This window comes from Vombatus ursinus, unplaced genomic scaffold, assembly GCF_900497805.2.
Source record: "Vombatus ursinus unplaced genomic scaffold, bare-nosed wombat genome assembly UNPS02014812.1, whole genome shotgun sequence".
Taxonomy (NCBI): domain Eukaryota; kingdom Metazoa; phylum Chordata; class Mammalia; order Diprotodontia; family Vombatidae; genus Vombatus; species Vombatus ursinus.
In genome coordinates, this window is record NW_020954590.1 from 3,477,672 (window position 1) to 3,499,325 (window position 21,654).

The following is a 21,654-nucleotide window of genomic DNA, read 5'->3' on the forward strand; positions in this document are numbered from 1 at the left end:
TTTCATTCACTGTCATTTCATCAATACCTTTAACTTTTGCAAGATGGGGCAAGACAAAAAGGATAGAAGGAGAATGTGAAAGGGATAGAAATAAGGTTCATTGCTTGTTGATGAGGTCTAAAATATCAGGAGGGATTCTCAATCATAACATGCCCATGGCCATTTAAAAAATGTTTGAAAATATTTGCAGTTTTAAATAGCTCTGAAAAGTGTGCTGAGTATTGAATTTATGTTTATAGAAGCAATTGCTTTTAGATTAGGAAGTGATTTTACTCCTAGCTAAAATCTTTCCCTTTCTCAAAAGGAATATTTGGAATAAGCTTTGGGGAAGGGTTCCAAATGGTAATGATGCAGTTTATTTCATAAGTTGAAAAGCTGTTAAATTTTTCAACCTGTCCAACTAAGCTCAGTCCTGAGGCTTGCAGATCAGACAGCTGTCATTTGTCTAAAATGAAATCTTGTCATCCAAAGAATCTATATAGGTGTTTGAAATGCCAGTGGGCTTCTGGGATCTTTCGGACAGCTGATTTTTCTAAGTATGAATAGAAAAGAAGGTAAAAGGTACCCTGGTCAGCCTGTCCTGTGGGAAGAAGCCAAATGTATATTCTCAGTATCTACAAAAAGCAGCCAAGTATGAATTTTTTCAGATTATGAGTAAGGTCACTTAAACTGTATTTAAGCTCTTTAAAGGAAGAAACAGTGTCTTGGATTTCTTTTTTTTTTTTTAACTCCTAATAAATTGTACCTAGCACAACTAATCTACACATAGCAAATGCTTTGTAAATGCTCAACTATCAGATTATCAGATATTTACGTTTAAATTATCCTGCTTACCAGTGCATAAAATAGGATGCATTATTAGGTCAATTCCACAACTCCCAAGGGCCTCTAGGAACTTTTCACACAAGACAAATCTGCCCCATGCTAAGCAACTGAGGGAACTTATAAATGTTAGGGAATTTCTAGACCACATCAGTGACACTAGGGGGAACTGAAGCTATCCTGGGTTGGAAGCACCAGAGGACAACTAACACCCCATTGAAATGTATACTGTTCTCTGAAAGCCCTGTGAGAAAGTTCATACTGGATAATCTGGTCATAAAGAGGAAGGCTTTTTATTATTAAGACATCTCCATTGCTTTGGTTTCATCCTCCAACAAAAATTTACAGAGAGACACAAACCATAATGGCACAAGAGGCAAAGTAGAGGGATTAAGGTCTGCACTGGAGGAAGAGTACTGGGACCCATGAACATTCCAGATCTATCCACGCCATAGAGAGTACTAGGAGAATATTTTGACTTTGTTCAGCTATGAAATACAAAAGAACTTTTGTGGCTCTGCTTTTTTTTAATACAAGTCATATCTTATCCCCTTGAAAATATGGTAAATATGCATCTCTTCAGGGTGACTTTTAAGTATAAATAATTTGGTAACTTATCTAAACCTCCTGCCTTCTTTTCATCCATTAAAATTTCAAAGTTAGGTATTTCATTGTATCTTCTTGATTAAAAAGAGGGAGGGGGAGAGAATATGTCACTCTATCCTGATAGAATAGAAGGGTGGTTCTTTACCAGTGAAAATTCAATACCAGGATATATTTATTGCAAGTACTTAACAGTATTTGGAGAGAGAATCCAGAAGAGGGCAACGAAAATGGTGACGGGCTAGTAGTTCATTAATTTGAGGATCTTTTGAAGAAACTGAGGGTGTTTTAGCCTTTGGAAGAGTAGACCTTGAATGAATATGGTAGCTGTCTTCACCTACTTGAAGGGCTGTCATGTAGATGACAGAATAGTCATGTTCTTTTTGGCCCCAGAGGGCAGAGCTAGAAGTAATGAATGAAAATGTTAGAGTCAGAATTAGGCTTGAGGGAAGGAAAAGCTTCCTAACAATTGGCACTGCCCCAAAGTAGAATGGACTAGCTAGGGACCTAGGGGCATCCTCTTCTCTGGAGGTCTTCAAACAAAGGCTGTCAGGTATGTCATCCAGGGAATTCTCACTGAGGAACAGGTTGAACTGAGTGACCTCTGAGACCCCTTGCCAATCTAAGAAGTAATACTGTGATTTTTCAGAGGATGAAGTCAGAGGTCCCAGAGCATCTGTCTCACTTTAAGATGATGGCCTGTGTGAAGATGTGTTTTGGCTTAAAGATAAAATTTTGTGTAAACCTCATGCATCCTCAAATCAACAGAGGCTAGGAACTAGGACTGAATTTCAGAAAATCTAGTCATTTCATAGAAAGGCATGCCTTGACAAGGGGTAGGGAAGGCTGTGAAATAGGTGAAGTTTGCCTCCACTGACTTTTCACCTCCATTTCTTTTCCAACTGTAAGCATCCTTTCTACCATTAAACCCCTCAGGTACACAATATTACGTTTTATCATTTGCTCCCTCCTACCACCATGACATGACTTGGACTTATCACTCATTCTCTTTTTTCCTCTCATCCAAACTAATATATCCTAGGTCGTATTCTCTTTAGGAACTTAAGTGCCTTGCTAATTTCTAATCAATCATTTGACATTAGTATGTAGAATTGTGGCTGAATGGATTCCCTCCCCCGAAAGATTAAAACACATTAAATGTATATCTTAACCAAAATCTCCTCTATGCATCACTAATCTCTGCTTTACTGATTCCTTTGCATCTGCTTTAAAAAAATATATATTTACTGGACTCCACGCTCTTTAAAAAGTCTTCCCTTGACTCTTCTACCATATTTATATACTATCTCTTTTTTATTCTCCTCTACTACTAAACTTGTGAAAAAAGTATTTATACCTGGTTTCCATTTCCTCATTACACATTCTCTCCTCAATATGAGACAGTCAATTTCTTCTACTGAAACTGTTCTGTCATCAGTGGCATCCTAATTGCCAAATTCCGTGGTTTTTTTTTCTGTTCTTATCCTCTTTGATCTTTCTGCATCACTGGACACTGGACATCATTAGATAACTTCTATATGTTCTTCCTTCTGTATACTCTCTTTCGCCCCCCCCACCTTGGTTTTTGAGACCCTTACCTCTTTCCTTATTTGTTTACTCTCTCCTTGACTGAATTCTTTTGCTCATACTGACTCTTTATGGTGGATATTTCCCATAGTTCTGTTCTTGGCTTTCTTCTCTTCCCTTCCCACAGTCTCTTACTTATTCCATTCACTTTGGAGGCTTTAATTAGTTCTTCCATATTGATGACTCCCAAATTCATCCCTAACTTCTCTTCTGAGCTCCAAACAAGTATCTCCAACTGCTGTTAGGACAGCACCACCTGAATGTCCCACTGGCACTTCAAATTCAACATGTCCAAAACTGAACTTAAAGCTTCTCCACTCAGTATCTTCTTTCTGATTTCACTGTTTCTAAATATGGTTCCACCATAGTCTCATATTTTATATACAGTCAAATACTAAAAGTCTAATTACTTCTTCTACTACACTATCCCTACCATCTGTCTATTCCTTCTTCTCCTTGTACTGACACCACTTTGGTAGAAATTATTACTATCACCTGCCTGTATTTCCATAACATTCTAATAGATTTTTCTCCCTTTCTTCCTTCTCCACCTCAATCCACACTCATAACTTTTCCAGATTAACCACCCACATGTATAGATACAGTTATTGCTGCTCCTTCTAGATTGCAAGATCCATAAGGGATCTTCTGGCTGTGTTATTTTTCAATGAAGATAAACCTTACCTAAACTTTGTATCTCACCCAGCACAGTGATCTTTACATAAAGGAACATAGTAAATGTTCATTCAATTGAAATTGTTTGTGCCAATTAATTTCATGGTAAGGGTTATACGACCCCTTTCATAGAAGCACTAACTTTAACACTAATACTAAGGAAACATGACCATGCAGAACTATGCAGGAGGCTCTATCTGGGTAGGCCACCACATGGCAATCTATACCTTGACTACCAGCTAGAATCACCACCCCTGATAGAGTATTATAGATAGTATTAGTAGGTCTGGAGTTTCATTGTCATGTGTGAGTCCATCCATAGATGTGGAAGTCAAATCCCAATTTTTTTTTCCTATTGGTGACTCCTAGCTTATTTTCTCACAGTCTGACTTAATCTCATAAAAATTCATAATTTTCTAGGCTCCTATTGTCCCTTATTCCCAACCTCTTTCCCAACTCCACAAGACCCAGAAGGATCATTCACTCACATATAGATTTAAGTAAACTTATTGAATGAAATTGGAAGTGAAAGGTACAGCATTCAAACCCACCGAGATTAGAGTAAGCCACAGCTGCACATATTAGTCTGAACTTTTCAACTTCCACCCTTGTCTTCTCATATTCTTTTTCTGTTTTCAATGAGACAAGTGTCTGTCCAAAGGTTTTTATAACAAGCATAATTGGCCTGACAATTACAAGGAGAGGGAGGACATATGATTGTCTCACGACTTCCATTCACTATGTCCTACTACATGGCCAATGGTAATCATCCTTTCCAGCCCTCTGGAGATGGTCTTCATTTTTTAGTCAATCATGAGGCAAAAGTCCAATGATTCATGGGCTGGTTACCAGAGGGACTGTTACTTCACCACTACTACTGCCTCTACTTCCCCAGTAGGAATTACTAACTCAGTAATTGGCTATGAACCATTTTTGCCTTCTCACTGCTCTCCAGACACCCTGAAACTCTCCCAAATTCTGACAGAGCTCATGACCTCCCTTGAACCTCTGGTTAGATCCTTGATTTTACCTAATACTTTATTCACCCTTCTGCCCTCTCTCTTGGTACCCTTTACAAAATCAAGTAAGGAATGATTGGTGCCTGTGGCTGACAAAGAACGATTGTGTAGGTGTCACATTTATATTATGATAAGTTGAGTTACTAAATATACCATACATTAATGATTAATCTTCGAAAACTCAAAATAACATTAAATTGCCTTTTTCTCAATAATCCAGGGAGTTAAGTGTTTCACCCCAAATTGAACAAGTAGTAAATTGCAAAACTAGGATTTGAACTCAGGACCTGTGATTCCAAATTAAATGCTCTTCCCATTGTAGTCTGCTACCATTTCCATAGATGACCTACCAGTAGCTTCAATGTCTTTTGGGTACCAAATGCAATTTGTCCTACACACAGCTCTCCTGGGAAGATTATCCCATTTTACCAACTAAGATACTAAAAATCAAAAAGATTAAGTCACTTGTCCATGGATGCACATTTAATCAATGGTAAGTTAGGACTTGAACCCAATTCTTCTGAATCCAAGTTCTATACTTTTCATTATACCTTGTTTCCCATTTGATGATTCAAAAGGCACTTCAGAACTTGTAGTCCTTTCAGGTCATCATTATAAATATCCACCATTCTATATTGCAGTAGATGTAGAAAATGTAGGATATTTTTCTGCATCTGCTATTTTTTAGGAAGTTGCTTTTTTAAGATAAATCTCTCATGTCAGTTTGTGAATCTATCATCTGCATCTTTCATAAATAGAAGAGTATGGAACACATTCACTCACACACAAATCTGTTCATTCAAATGCTCCGGGTATTTGGATTCCAGTAAAATAGTGACTTGCTACATACAATAATATACTGTTCTGTATCCAATTCCTATGACTATGTTTATTATTATTTAATGATTAAGGAGATGCTATCCAATTAAGAGTACCTGTGCATTTCAATTTCAACTACAATATGTCATTTACATTTGTCTTATTTATTTATAGTTAGATATCACATATGTTTCATTTACTCATAGCCAATTGCAAAGCTTTTATCTGGAAACTTCCCTTCACCTCAAAAGACACAGATTTAATAGTTTCATAAAGTGAAAATGGTCTCTAAATTTGAAAAAATCCTTCCCAAAGTATTTTATTTGTTTGTCATGATTATTTCTTAAATTGAAAACAGATGATGTTGGATTCAATCCCACTATTCAGGAACTTCTGGCCCAAACTAGTTTTAAAGCCATCCTTTCATATTTATGAATAAATAATCCTTCTTCTTTATTTCTCTAATGGAAATGGTATTTTGGCCATTCTACTTCTTTTTAACAAAAAAAAAATTTATACCTCTCAAGGGCTAGTATTCTAGGTTTTTTTACTGTCAAGATAGTCAACATTTGTCTTCTCTGTTGCTCATCTATAATTAATACATAATTAATAAACAAATTACATAAATGACTTTTAAGTCCTTTAGATAACAAATTTGATTATCGATTATGTTGACATATCTCATGGGCACAAAAGGTGATCATGAAAGTTACTGGATATAAAGGGGAGCTAATCTCTTCCATGATTAACAGCTATCAATGTCTATCCATCTCATTTTAAGGGTGTTATGTCTTGCTTTTCTCTAGCCTCCCGGGAGAGACTCACATAGGACAAATTCCAAAAGACATTCAAGCTACTAGTAGCTCATTTGTGGAAATGACAGCATAGTATAATGGGAAGAGCATTTAATTCAGAGTGTCAGGCCTGAAGTTCAAATCCTAGTTCTGCAATTTACTATTTGCACAATTTTGGGCAAAACACTTAACTCCTGGGTTTAAGTTTGGACTAGAATGATCTCCAAAGTCTCCTCTAGCTGTGAGAGCTGTAGCTCTATTTAACCACCTAGATATATCTTAATTCTAATCAATTGTAGCATCCTGGAGCACCTCAAGACTGGTGCCTTATAGTCTCAGATGAAAATAAAAATGGTCTGATTTACAGCAATAGGGTCAACTCTCATAAATATTATAGTAAAGTCGATTTCTGAAGGAGACTGAAAATGATCTGCAGAGAGGTAGCAACAACTAGTTATCTTGGTAACAAGAAGTGATAAGCTAAAGTTTAGAAGAAATTGATGACATTCACAGTCTGAATTGATGGTAGAGGGACAGCTGCGGTGTGATGATAGAGAGCCATGGTAATCAGGCAGCAGGGGAACAGTCCTACTGTGGATTCTATCACTCTGAGAAGAGGCCATCATGTCCTAGACCTCCCAAGGACCTAAAGGTGAAGCCAAGGGACAGTAATCACCACAGGGAAGAAGAATAGAAACATATATTTCCAGAGAAGAAGCACCCTGCCTGACTCTCAGTATCAGAGCTCTGGGCCATAGCCCCCTGAAACCTATGCTAGCTACAGCCCTGATCATTTAGCACCATAATATTCATCCATGCAAACAAATTGTATACCAACCTTCAACCTGACTGCATTTGAAATATTTCTTAGGCATGAAACCCAATGAAACTGAGTTCTCAATGCTAATGCCAGAAAATAACTCAACTGGAATAGATTAGCCTAAGAGGATGCCACAGACAGATTAAATCACAGAATGACAGGTAATCACTTGTGCCTATCACCACATCTGCTCTACTGCAAAAGAAAGTTTTGGTTTTACACCCAAAGTGAAGAAATAACTTTAAACATAATAAATAATGCAAAGAAATAGAAGAAAATAGTCCTCCTAAAGCTATATCGGGAGAGACCCTGCTAGGATAAAAGGATTCATTCAGTGTTTATTTTACTGGCAGAGAACAAGGCAAGCAGTGATGCAGGGTTGTAATTGACCCAAAAACATATAGGAGGAATAAAACAAGGAAAGCCTGGATTAGAAAGCCTCCCAATGGAAAGTAGGAAGAAAGGTATAAAACCAGCAAATTTGCAATTCATGTTATATGAAAATATGTTTGTTCCAGTATATTGATGAGGCTGCAGGAATGGATCAAGCTAAGCAAAATATGAAATTCAACCTTTTGTCCTAGTGCATTTGGAAAAATACAAAAATAAAATTAGGGTTAAAATTATAGCATTTCTTCCTTAACCAGACTCAACATAAGCATATAGTTAATCAGAGCAACTGGTTACAGGCTTTACTGTCTTTCTGTAGTAAATGGAAAAGGGCCATATCTATTATAAATATGGGGCACATAAACTTAGATTTTTCACTGGCCATAATCTACACAAAGTCTCTGCAAGTGTTCTTAAAAAACAATTCAATGACGAATTCAAGGGAAATGAGATGCTTTGTAAGCAATCCAAGTAACCCTCTTAGTAAAGAGTAATGACTGGAAAGAGGGCCACCAAACATCAATAGAAAGAAGGCAAAACTTGCATTGTTTATATCTGGAAGTGAGAAAGAAAATTCTCCTTAGTGTATTAGTGAATTAATGTAAACACTTAATTGCATATAATAATGAAGAGTTACATTGGAATAATAATCACAAATAGTAGATAATCAAAAATTAATTTGTTTGGCATTGATATTATCCTCCAGACTACATTTTTTTGTAGATTGTACTGTACTGAAAATTATTCAAAAACATTTGTGAACGCATAAGCAGAGGAAGAAGGTAACCCAGAAACTTACTCGGTGTTAGAGGTGAAGCCAGTTTGAGATTTCAATGACTTGTATAACCTAGGAGCCAACTATAGTATGGCACAAAGGATAGAGAGCTGACCTTGCCATTAGGAAGACCATGGTTCAACTTCTGCTTTTGACAAATACTAGCTACCTTACTATAGATAAATCACTTAACCTTTTGGTGTTCCCAAACAACTCTCAGACTACAAATTTCAAAAAAGTTGCCAATCTATATCAGTGTAGGGAAATTTCTCCTCTGGGAGAGCCTCACAAAGGTTTGGCTCCTTCAAAAAGATGTATAGGTAATCAAGTCAATTATATTTATAATTTATGTATATGGATGTTCATATTCATGAACATATGGGTATTTGATACTTAGTTTCCCAAGTTCTTAGGGTCAAATCTGGTTCCAGTGGATTAGTTTAGTAAATTCGTTAATCTACCATAGAAAGTCCAGATCTTTATATTTCCTAACTGGGCAGATCATGGCAATCCCCTTAATTTACAAATAAGAAAACAAACTGGGATTCAAACACAGATCTTCTGTCTCCAAATTCAGCAGCCTTTCTACTGCATGCCTCATTCCCTTAATAAATTCTCCAAAAGCTCAATAATTTCAAATTTTTGAAATCCTGGCCCTTTCCCAAATGAAGTAAATGTTAGGAAGGTATTCATCCTCCTTTTTGTTTTATTTCTAATTCCTTTTTCTTTGGAACTAGAGGCTACCGTGCCTGGTGGCTCTAGAATACATTGATGGATAGACATGTCACGCCAAGTTGCTAAATGTAATGACTTTGTTGTATGATATTAGATCTTCTGTTCTGAAAATAATTTTAAAATTTAGCAGCTCTCACTGTACACCAATTTGGGACAGACAGTGGCAAGGAATATCAGGGGAGGTATGCTGCGGATTGCTAATATGAAGTCCAGTTTGAAGCTGGGATGTTGACAAAAAAAAAGTCATGGGTAGGAGAGCAAAGAACTCAGAAAAGTAATGAATATTGTCTTTTTATCCCATAGGGAGATAAGGGCTGATGCATGTTAATAATTAAGGCAATTAATAAACCTGGGGAAAGAAAAGGAAAGGGGTGGGGAAAAGGTATATTCCTAAATATTATCCAGAAGGGTAACTAAGATATCATACCAGGGCCAGGATAAAGAGTTTTCCAGTGCAAAAAAATCCAGAGAACAAGGCATGAGTCATAAAACAGAAGCTAGAGCTATGGTCCAAAGCTGGGGGGAGGTTATCTCAGAATAAGTCAAATAAACACTGTAGGCCATGCGGAATGAGTTCATCTCAAGTGAAATGTCTAGCCAAGAAAATGTCTTTTTGTGGCAGCAGTATTCCCTTCTTGATCAGACGATTGTACCTCTCAGGGCCTGGGTGTTTAGTGGGAAAATCCTGAGATTCAGACTAGGGTCCAAAGTTCAGAGTAGTTAGAGACAAAGAGGAATAAAATATAGGCAGAGCTTTCAATAACTGCTAAGTGGGAATTAGTTACTCGGTGCTGATGTCTAAGCTTATATATGTGTGCTATTGTGGGTTACCAGGTGGAGGAGACACAGGTGAGGTTACACTGAGCAGTCCAAAAGGTATAGACTTTCATATAAGAAAGGTGTCTCACAATAAGGAGATCACCCAAAAGTCAAGCCAGAGGCACAACTCAGGGGTTCTTATGAGAGTGATCTAAGAAATGAAACTATAAACTGAAGCCAAAGAATCAAGACAGAGAGAATTAGAATGTGGATTCTTATCCTTGCTTTTGACCTAGGTTTGCATGATAAATGAGTAATTCTTACACTTAAACATTGCTACTAACTCCTAATGCTTCTAATGATTCTCTACACCTGGGTTAGAGGTTGGACCTGGGTTCCATGCCTCCTATTAAGGAGTCTCTCCAGACCAGAGTTAGTATAGAGACTGGAAAGAGAAAACATGCACCAGTCTGAAAGGGTAAGGATTCTAAATAGGTTTCCATGTATATTCATTGGGACTATGGCCTTCCCAATCTATGAGGCATTGGAATTGCCCCCCACCCTCCACCAATCCCTAGAACCCAGTATTAATTTAATAATGAACTTTTGGCCATAAGTCACTGCCAGATCTGGGGTGGAGATCAGGGTCCTCAAGGGACCTCTGGAACACTAACCAATGGAAGATTAGGTGTCAAGTACGTTTGGTGTCAAAAGATTTAACTGAAAAGGCCTCAGACTTACAATTTGAACTGTTAAGGGGAAAAAATCAAAAGATATAGTACATAGCTATATTCCTGGTTGAGAGCCAGACTTGGTTACTGACCGGCAGGAGTTCATTAGGGGTCTAAAGACAGTCAACAACATGTTTATATGTGCCTAGGTGGTCTTTTTGGTTGGTTTATAAGTCAATCTGGAGAGACTTCCAGCTCTTCCAGTTAGGAATTTATTGCTAAGCTAATAGTATGAATCAGGAGGTTTGGAAAGGAATGATAACAGAAGCCATTGTTTGCAAATAAAAATGTTGCCTTCCGAGCTTACATGTGAATAGACTTATTCTGACACAACACAGGAGTAGTGAGCATTGCAGGACAGTTAAACAAATGGAAATTAATGGAGCAGTGGAAACACCACTGTTATGGATGGCTGGTTCTCTTTCTGGCTGTTGACCTGGACCCAGTCTTGCAATGCAGAGAAAAGAGCTTAAATGGAAAAAGAATTATGGTCTTCAGTCAAGAGAAAATTGACTACTACAGCAGGTTAATAATAAGAGCTAATCATCTTAGAGAAAGTTATGCATACCAGCTCTCCTTGCTACTCAATCTCTCCTTAACCTTTTTTTTTTTTTAGGCAATTGGGGTTAAGTGACTTGCCCAGGGTCACACAGCTAGTAAGATCAGTAAGATCTGAGGTCTTATTTGAACTCAAGTCCTCCTGACTTCAGGACCATTGCTCTATCCACTGCATCACCTAGCTGCCCCACTCTTTAACCTTTTGCTATCTGGCTTCTGTCCTCACTACTGTACTGAAACTGGGTTCTCAGAGGCCACCGGAATGCCCTCAACAAAACCAATGGTCATTTATCAGTCTTCAGCCTACTTCCTTGCCCTTTCTGTAGCATTTGACACTGTTGATCGTGGATTTGGGGATGTTCTCTCTTCTTTTGTCCTCTGAGACAGCCAACTCTCCTGCTTTTTCTCCTTCTCTAACTACTCCCTTTCTGTCTCCTTTCCTAGTTCATCTTTTCATCAGCCCCTAAAAGTATGTGTTCCCCAAGGTCCTATTCTTGACAATCTTTTCTTCTCTCACTGTACTCTCTGCCTGGGCAAGCTCACTCTCTTTCAAAAATTCTACTATCACATCTACGCAAATAAATCCAAAATCTCTATCTTTAAAACTATATTTTGTGTTTCAGCTATCTCTGAGTCAGCTACACAACACAGGGAATAGAGTGCTGGATTTAAAGTCAAGAAGATGTGAGTTCACATCCTACTAACTAGCTGTGTGACCCTGGGTGAGTCACCTAACCTCTCTCAGCTTCAATTTCCTCATCTATAAATAGAAGGTATGATTTATCTTTCACTGACAGATTGTGTATATTTTAAATAAACATGATAAATGTAAAAATATATCATCTAAAAATAATGCTCCCTTTTTAGATTAGAAACATACCTGTTGGGACATCTGTCTTTGTTATATATACGTTGATACTTGGGCACAGGTGCTCCATAAACATTTAACTGTGTAACAACTACCATCATGGAATGAAAGTAATGTGCATACTTTAAAGTGATTACACAGTAACTGCCTCCGGTTACTATCTCATAAATAGTAACACAAATGAGAATAGGTTCTTGTTTCCCATAAACACTTACATGTAGGAAATAATGATTCTACAACTGTGCAATGACCTCTACTTAGGTTCATAAGATCAGCCATCTAGAGCTGGAAGGGACCTCAGAGGATATGGAGTCCAGCCCTCATTTTACAGATGTGAAAACTGAGACCTGAGAAAATTAATTGACTTGTCCAGGGTTAGTTTTAAAGGTGCAATTTGAGCCTATATTCTTTCACTTCCAAGTCATCATTTTTGTCCCTGAATCACACCACCTACTCCTTAAGGGCTCCTAAGCTACTTCTAGCACACTGCTAGGAATAATGTGCTAGAGATGTTTAAAACTTCCTCGATTAAATTGTGTTGAGTTAAGCTGTCAACTCTTAGGCAGCTTACCTGTGCTGCAATAACTCAAAAGATTTTGTGATTTCTCTAGTTTGGGTATTATCTCTACACATGCAGATTGCAACGCTTCCATGCATTAGTAGATGGTCTTTGGTAAAAAAAAAAAAAAAAAAAAAAAAAATCATCAACTGGTAGATCAAACTCTAGGGCTGAACCTGCTCTGAACTTCCTTAGGCTAATGTTCAGATGATAGACATCACTGGCTTGTTATTGTTCAGTCATTTTTCAGTCATGTCCGACTCTTTGTGACCCCATTTGGAGTTTTCTTGGAAAAGATACTAGAGTGGTTTGCCATTTCCTTCTCTAGCTTATTTTACAGATGAGGAAACTGAAGCAAACAGAGTTAAATGACTTACCCAAGATCACACAACTAATAAGTGTCTGAGGTCAGATTTGAACTCAGGAAGATGAGTCTTCCTGACGCAAGTCCCAGCATTCTGCACTATGGCGCCACCTAGCGTTCCTCACTAACTATATCAAAGCCTAATAAAGCTTAGTGGCATTTGATTGAACCTAATCTCCACTGGCATAGTCTTCAAGAACTCAGGGTCACCCCTCCTTTATGATGAGCCAACTAAACAGGACTGATTACGTCCAGTAGATGGATTCTTCTCCCATTTTCATTTGGAAGGTTAGCCTCATAGACATAGAGTTATGTGTTTGTTTGGGGTTTGGGTTTGGTTTTTGCTTTGGTTTTTGTTTTCTGTCTTTGAGGTATACCTGGGGAAGAAACTCAGACTCTACCAATGCAAATCAGCTCCCCTTTTATAGACCCAATAATCTTAGACAGTTGCTTAAGACACTAAGACTTTAAACAACTTGCCCAAAGTCACATAGTCAGAATACGTAGAACTCTACAGTTCTAGTGGCTTCCTATTACCTCCCAGATCAAATATAATGGGCTCTGTTTGGTTTTAAAGCACTTCTTAGTCTGGATCCTTTTTACCTTTCCAGACTTCTTATTCTTTACTCCTTTCCATACATATTCTACCATTCTGCATTGACCTTCTTGCTGTAGCTTGCAGAAATGGCTACATCTTCCAACTCCACGCCTTTTCAGTGACTGTCACCCGTGCCTGAAATGTTTTCCCTCCCCACTTCTGCCTTCTGGCTTCCTTTGAGATATGATTACTCAAGTCGGGCTACCCTCAGCCCTTTTTCAGTTGTCTCCCCACTGCCCATTCTCATCCCCATACACGTACTGTTTAAATTCTTCTCACTAAGGTTACCTTCCTTATGCTCTGTATAGACTGTGTATGTATATAGTTGTTTGCATGTTGTATCCACCATTAGAATATGAGCTCCTTGAGGGCAGGAACATGGTTTTGCCTATCTTTTCATATCCCTAGTGCTTAGCACAGTTTCTGGAACTGTATAGGCTTAATACATGTTTGTTGATTGTGCCCATGATGCCTCCTTTCTAAACACAGGCTGAATAAATATACTTTCTTATTCAGTTCTCTAAACATCCATCAACACAATGACTATATTCCTTTATTAATGCACTTACAATCTGAAGTTTTAAAAAGTTTAGTGAGGAAAAATATTTATTAAACTAAGCTGACACAGATGCATAATACAAAAAAATTTCTTAAATATTAATATCTTAATTCTGATATTTCTGTTCCTCTTACATCTTTGGCCTCCTCTTAAGGAGACCCCATTAAGCCTGACCTGCCAAGATAAACAGGGTGTTAGGATGATCAGACAGATTTCAGAAATAAGGGAATAACATTCGTTGTCATTTTTGGAGACTAAAATGAAGCTAAAAGTGCACTAAGGAGATGCCACTTGGATGGTATCATTCTAATGAGCAACGTCTGCCAGGCATTAGTAGTAGGTGACCACACTCACCAAGTTGGCCAGAGCTGAGTGGGGACTATAGACATGTGATTTACTTTCTGACAGAATAACTGTGTTGGCAACAGCCTCTCCAATGTGGGACAGCCATGGAAAAGAAGGGAATGCACTGTGACAGAAGGGTTCTGTCACTCTATGTGCCAGCCAGAATCCTGTCAGCCCTGTGTGCTGAGCAGAATGCTTCTGACAAGGTCACCGCTAATGTCTCCTTTAAGTCACAAGAGCACACGTTATTACATAAAAATGTGTGACTGTCTTTGGAAATATTTAGGCTGGATACACAGTTAACTCTAGTCTTCTGGACTATGACTTCATGTTTGAAAGAGAACTGGATATGTTACATTTGACCTTTTGAAATTTCTTTCTCTTTGCTAAGGGAATGGATGGGATTTGATTGGTCAGAACAAGAAAGATGCATTGTTCTAAAAACAGGATGCCCCTGAATATAGACTATAACAATAATAATAATAATAATAATAATAATAGCTAATATTTATATAGCAGTTACTATGTACTAGCCACTGTGCTAAACACTTTGACTATGCTATGTGCTTTCTGATTATTATCTCGTTTGATTCTCACTATCATTATACTCATTTTACAGATGAGGAAACTGAGACAGAGGTTAAATGACTTGCCCAGAGTCACACAGCCAGAGTCAGAGGAGGGACTTTAACCCAAATCCTCCTAGTGTTAACTCTCTCTCTCTCTCTCTCTCTCTCTCTCTCTCTCTCTCTCTCTCTCTCCTACAGATTTGTTCCTCACCCCAGTATTCTTTGGTTCTCACCAAGGAAACCATAGATCTGTTATATGTCTATGTGTATGTGTATACACATATATAATATAATGTATATAACATATAATATATTCCTATATAATTACAAGTTAAATGCATATACTAGAGAGGGTACAGTATAACTGAAATACATACACAGAAAAATAACCCTTATGATAGGTCACTGATATGTGTTAAATGAGGGGGATGGGGATAGTCTATATTCAGACTAACATGGCAATTATATGTTTCTACCTATTCTTCAGTTATAACATCTAGTAGTTATTACATCTAATTAATCAATGATCAGACAACTGTACTCTGATTTAAGACAGGGAGAAGCAAATGTTTTTACTTCCTGACGGTTATGTTGGGTGGGATGTAATGAACAAATAAATCATTACAATTCAAGTCAAGCCATATCATCCATTCACCATTAAATAGAGTGTTGAGGTTCACTCAGCAAGAGGAATAACCCTGTGTTGCCACATTACACATATCAGAAGTGGTAGGAAGTAAGAAAATACAGTATCTCTTTACTAACTTCTATTATGTCTCTCACTAGATGTGAGGAAAATGCTTTTGCAAATCTTAAAGTTCTATAACAACATAAGAGGAAGAATAAGTTGCTGAATCACCCATCCCTACTTGCATAACTACAACTGTTTTCCTTTTTTATATTTGCATTTACCCCTCAGCTCCATCTCAGTGTTTTGACAGTAAGTTCCACTGTGCATCTTGTATGAGGAGCAGGGATTGTAGCAAGGTGTTCAATCTTGTTTTGACAGTTCTCATTTTGGACAGCATCACATTCAAGTTGTGGGTTTTCCTTCAGAAGTTGGGATCTTGTTGTCCACTTGCCAAAGACTCTTTTCCCTGCATCAAAGGAATGGTGGCTATGCATCGCTGACAAGATGAGTATTTGTTATTGTTGTTGTTCAGTCATTTCAGTTGTGCCCGACTCTTCATGACCCCATCTGGGGTTTTCTTGGCAGAGATACTGGAATGATTTGCCATTTCCTTCCCCAGCTTATTTTATAGATGAGGAAACTGAGGCAAATAGGATTAAGTGACTTGCCAAGGGTCATCCAGTTAGTAAGTATCCAAAGCTGGATTTGAACTCATGAAGAAGAATGTTCCTGATTCCAAGCCAAGTGCTCTATCCACTGTGCTACCTTGCTGCCCAAGATAGCATAACATCATGCTAATTAAGCCAAAGTCATAGGTTTGATTCCCAATGGGCCAGTTTACTTTTCTATTATATGTCATAGGATACACCCATAATTCAGACCAGCTGGCTTACAAATAAATCTAAACTAACAAGATTTCATCAAATAATTACTATCTGCAAGGCACTATGGTAGATACTGGGAACATAAAGATAAAAAGTCCCTGACTTCAAAGAGTTTACATTCTCTTGAGGGGGTGAAAGATGTAAATGGATAAGTATATAAATGACTATTTGAACAAAGAAAGAACAGTAACAACTCAGGGGATCAGAAAAGGTTTCTGATAGGAGTTGAACCCTTGAAGGAAGTCAGAATAAAACCCAGAGGTGAGAAGGGAGTGTATTCTAGATATGGGGGGCTATCTCTACAAAGGCAAAGAGGTGATAGTTGGAATATCAGTTCAGAGAACAGGAAGTAAGACCTCCCTGACTGGAATGTATTGTGTACAGGGAAGTCATGTGAAATAGTAGAAAGGTTGTGGAGCTTGATTGCACAGGGCTTTATATAAAAACAAGTTGAGACAGAAGTGGGGAAGCTGCAGCCCCCAGGCCACATGTGGCCTTCTAGATCCTCAAAAAATTTCAAATTTCAAAATTTCAAATGTTCTATGAAGTTTGGATCCAGTCAATATACCACACCTAAGGACCTAGAAGGCCACATGTGGCCTCGAGGCTGCAGGTTCCCCACCCCTGGGTTGAGGGAATATGGAATATATCTTAGAGGTAATAGGGAGCCATCAAAAGGTTTTGAGCAGAGGAATAACCTGTACTTCAGGAAGATTATTTTCACAGGTATATGGGAGATGGAATTAGGAGTGGAGAGACTAGAAGTCGGAAGGCCAGTTAGTCAAAATTAATGTAGATATTGATCACAAGAAGAGGGGGCCAAGATGGTGCAGATACATTAGTGCAGGTCCATCCCTGCTGCTGGAAGAACAACTCAGAGCATATATTCTATTTATGGCAGAAAAGAAGAATCATATTCATATGCAAAGGACAGTGTAATTTATTATTACTTTAAAATACTATAAAGTTTTGTGAGGTTTTCTATCATTACAAAAATCTCAGTTTTAGATAGGAAACAATTAGCACAGTATATATTTTGCTAAGGCAGAGAACACACTCTCTACTTGATCTAAAAAGCTGTTCATGACATTGTACACAGTAACAGCAATATTGTATGGTGATCAACTGTGAGTTACTTAGCTATTCTCAGCAATACAGTGATCCAAGAAAATTCTGAAGGATTTATGATGAAAAATGCCATCCATATCCAGAAAAAGAACTGATGGAGTCTGAATACAGATTGAAGCATACCCTTTCTTTATTTTTCTTGGGGTTTTTTTGTCTGTTTTCTTTCACAAGTGACTAACATGGAAATGTTTTGTATGACTGCATATGTATAAGCTACAGCAAATCACTTGCCTTCTCAATGACACAGGGGAGGAGAAGGAAAGAGGGAGAGAATTTGGAACTCAAAAATTTTTTAAATCGAATGCTATAAATTGTTTTTACAAGTAATTGGGGGGAAATGAAAATAAAAATAAAACCATGAAAATTAAATCAAAAATAAAAAGCTATTCATGGCAAAAAAATACTGCAAGGGTCTTAACTTTATGCAGTATGATCTATCACAGCAGTTTCCTACTTTTCTTGAGAAGTACTTCTTCTTAACATCAAAAAAAAGTTGTGGAGCCCCCTGCATGAGAAGTTGCATTCATGCTGCATATTTGTTGGAACCAAATAAAACTCAAAATGCCAAAAAAAAACAAACAACACCTCAAAATGCTTGATACACGTGTGGATTCTCAGGCCCTTTCAAATAATGCCTTACTTCCACCCCATCCTTCCCCAGGGGTCTGCAGACCACATGTAGGAAACCACTGGCCTAGTGGGAAGAGTACTAAACTGGAGGCCAGGGCACTAGTTCTGACGGAGGCAAATCTCAAGCTCTCTGGATGTCAGATAACCCATCTGTAAAATAAGAGGGTTGTAATAGATAATCTTGGAAATTCCTTCTGGCTCCTTTCTCATGATTCAGTAAGTGCATTCTTCAAAAGAGGGGGCCGCTAGGTGGCGCCATAGTGCACAGAGTGTCAGGGCTGGAATCAGAAAGACTCATCATCTTCCTGAGCTCAAATCTGACCTCAGACACTTCCTAGCTGTGTGACCCTAAGCAAGTCACTTAACCCTGATTGCTTCAGTTTCCTCATCTGTAAAATGAGCTGGAGAAGGAAATGGCAAACCACAGCAGTATCTCTGCCAAGAAAACCTTAAATAGGGTCACAAAGAGTAGGACTCAACTGAACAACAAAAATTCTTTAAAAGCTGTATTTAATTGTATCTAATTAACTTCTTGTGAATCATACCATATTTTAAATTCACTAGGAGAATTCAAACACCGAGTCTCAGTTTCTTCATCTATAAAATGTGAGATAATAATACTTTTTTTAACTACTAAGAAGAGGTCACAATAGGTTAGGCTTATAATCTGTGGGGCAGATATCAATGAGCAGGTTTAGAATGATTCTGTCCTTGGAAGTATAGTTATAAAAAATAACAACGAAGCCCCAGGTGAGAAAGAAGAGGGAATATATATGAATTGTGTGTGTGCGTGTGTGTGTATGTGTGTATGTGTGTGTGTATGTGTGTGTGTGTGTGTATTTCTTTGGAGAAAGAAAAACTCTCCAACAATGGGCTGGGAGGTTGACATCCCCCCCTGCTCCAGGAAAGGTCACTCTCTCCTCTGTGGCTTCCAGAGCTGGCCTGGGTGCCTCAGGGAGAGGAGGAGGAAGAGACAGGGAAGGAATACAAGGAAATGTGAAAGATAGATGTTTTAGATGCAGTCTTTAACAGACCATGCCTAGAAATAAGTGCCAATCACACCCATCTCGAGTAAGACCAGGGAAAGCAATAAGAAGCACCAATTCCTGGTTTTTTCCTTGGAGTTCCAGCCCATGATTTTTTTTTAATTTAAATTAAATTAAATTAAAATTTTTAAAAAGCTGCTCATACTTTACCTTTTTCGCTTCGGCCTTTCCTATCTCCCACAAGGAGTCTTGGGGGATACAGCTGAAGCCGCTGCTGCAGTAGTCATACTGCTGCTCCATGTGTTCTCTTTCCTCCCTTAAGATTCCTACTTTAAAATTCCTACTTTAGGGGAAAAGCTCTGCCTTCTAGTCCTGATGTTGAGTGAAGTTGTTCTTTTCCTAAGCTGAGAAGAAATCGAGCTCCCAAGGCATTTAGAGGCATTCCTCTTGGCTAGTCAGTCAATCCAAGCCTTGCCAGAATGACTAGTATGTTTGAACTGCTTCCCCCACAGGATGTTGTAAGGAAAGTTTTATATTAATGTGACCCAGCATTATTCAATTCAATTCAATAGACATTTATTAAATAACTCCTGGATTCAAGCAATAATATAAGGCACGAGGGATATAAAGTCAGAAAGAAAGAAAGAGATCTTGTTCTCAAGGATATGTACAGACATATGTGTGTATATGTGTGTATGTGTGTATACAAATACAGACATATATATGTATAAATATGGGGTTTGCCACCAAATCCCCATCAAACATGCTGTTATTATTATTACATTGTAATGATAATTCTCAATTTTTCTGCTTTATAAATTTATATTTGTGTATAGTAGGTGCCCCAGCGCCTACAGTTCCATGTCTTGTTCAATGGACCACTCAAACCTTAGGGGTTATGATATATAATTTCTTTAACAAAAGCATATTCATTAATCCCCAGATAGTCCTATAGTCTACAGGGAGGTAAAAGTATATTCAAGCTGCCCACATGAAGATAAAAGGAGTTTGTAAGAAATTTCCCAGGGGTCTCAGAAGTGCCATGACCAGAATCCTAGAGCTGATTTTATGTCACCCTTGCCACAGCTAGGTCAAAGGGCTTACAGTTGGGTCCTAGGTCAGTACTCCTGGGGGAATAGTTAACTCAAATTGTTCCAAATCTGCTCCATAGGACAATATCTTAGGTTTCAACAGCTCTGGCTGGTGGTGCAAGAGTGTTGGGGTTAACTCAAGCTAAGACTTGGCCCAAATTTTATATATACATACATACGTACATACACGCATATAGATACATACATCTTTACAAACATAATATTATATATTAGTTCAATAGTTCATTTTTTTTTTTTTGGTGAGGCTATTGGGGTTAAGTGACTTGCCCAGTCACACAGCTAGTGAGTGTTATGTGTATAAGGCCAGATTTGAACTCAGGTCCTCCTGACTCTAGGGCTGGTGCTCCATCCACTACACCACCTAGCTGCCCCTGGTTTAGTAATTCTTAAACTGAAGTTTGTAGACTCCTATAGCTTGACACAATATGTAGCACATAGATATGGGTTCTAACCACAGTTCTGCTAGTAACTGGTCATGTGACCTTGGACAATTCACTTTATTTCTCTGGGCCTTAATTCCCTCAACTGAGAAATGAGGAGGAGGAAGGATTGGACTGATGTTCTCTCAGGTCCTTTCCAGCTTTGACAGGCTATGGCTTTTTCAGTTATCCTTAGAGAGTCTTTGAAAGAAGGAATGGTGGTCAAGTTGAATGACAGGTTGGATTTTGTCTGCTCTAATTCTATAACTTCTAGGCCAGTGGTATTGAACTTGAGTTTGACTAAAAACTGATCTGTGCAGGCCACGTATTGACTTAGAAAACCACAAACTAACATTATCTATGTTACATTGTATTTTTATTTATTTTGTTAAACATTTCCCAGTTACATTTTAATCTGTTTCTGGCATACTCCCCAGTTTCACAGGCTTACTGAGAGCCCACAAGTTTGACACCTGTTCTCAAGGCCAGAAGAGGAACACAGCACCCCAGACACTGGAAATCCAGCTCGGCCTGCTATCACTATAAACTGCTATACCACAAGATCCAGGAACTCCTTTGTTCTGGATTACTTCAGAGAAACAGGAAAGAGGGATGGGATGGCCAACAGCTGAGCTAAATAAATGTACCTATAGAGGCAGCGAGGAGGACTCCTGGTAGCCTGAAAGATTACTTGCATGACATTGTCAGGTTAGTTTCTTATATCTGCACTCTCAAGAAAAGGACAAAAGAGTAGATATCAATGCAATAGAATCCCATATAAAAGATGGTATTTTTATTTTTACATAGAACTTTGCAAGATAAAATTCTTTGAACATAGAGAAACAAAAAAAGGGGTGGGGAGGAGGAAAGAGAAGAGAATAAGCATTTATATGACATCTACCATATGCCAGGCAC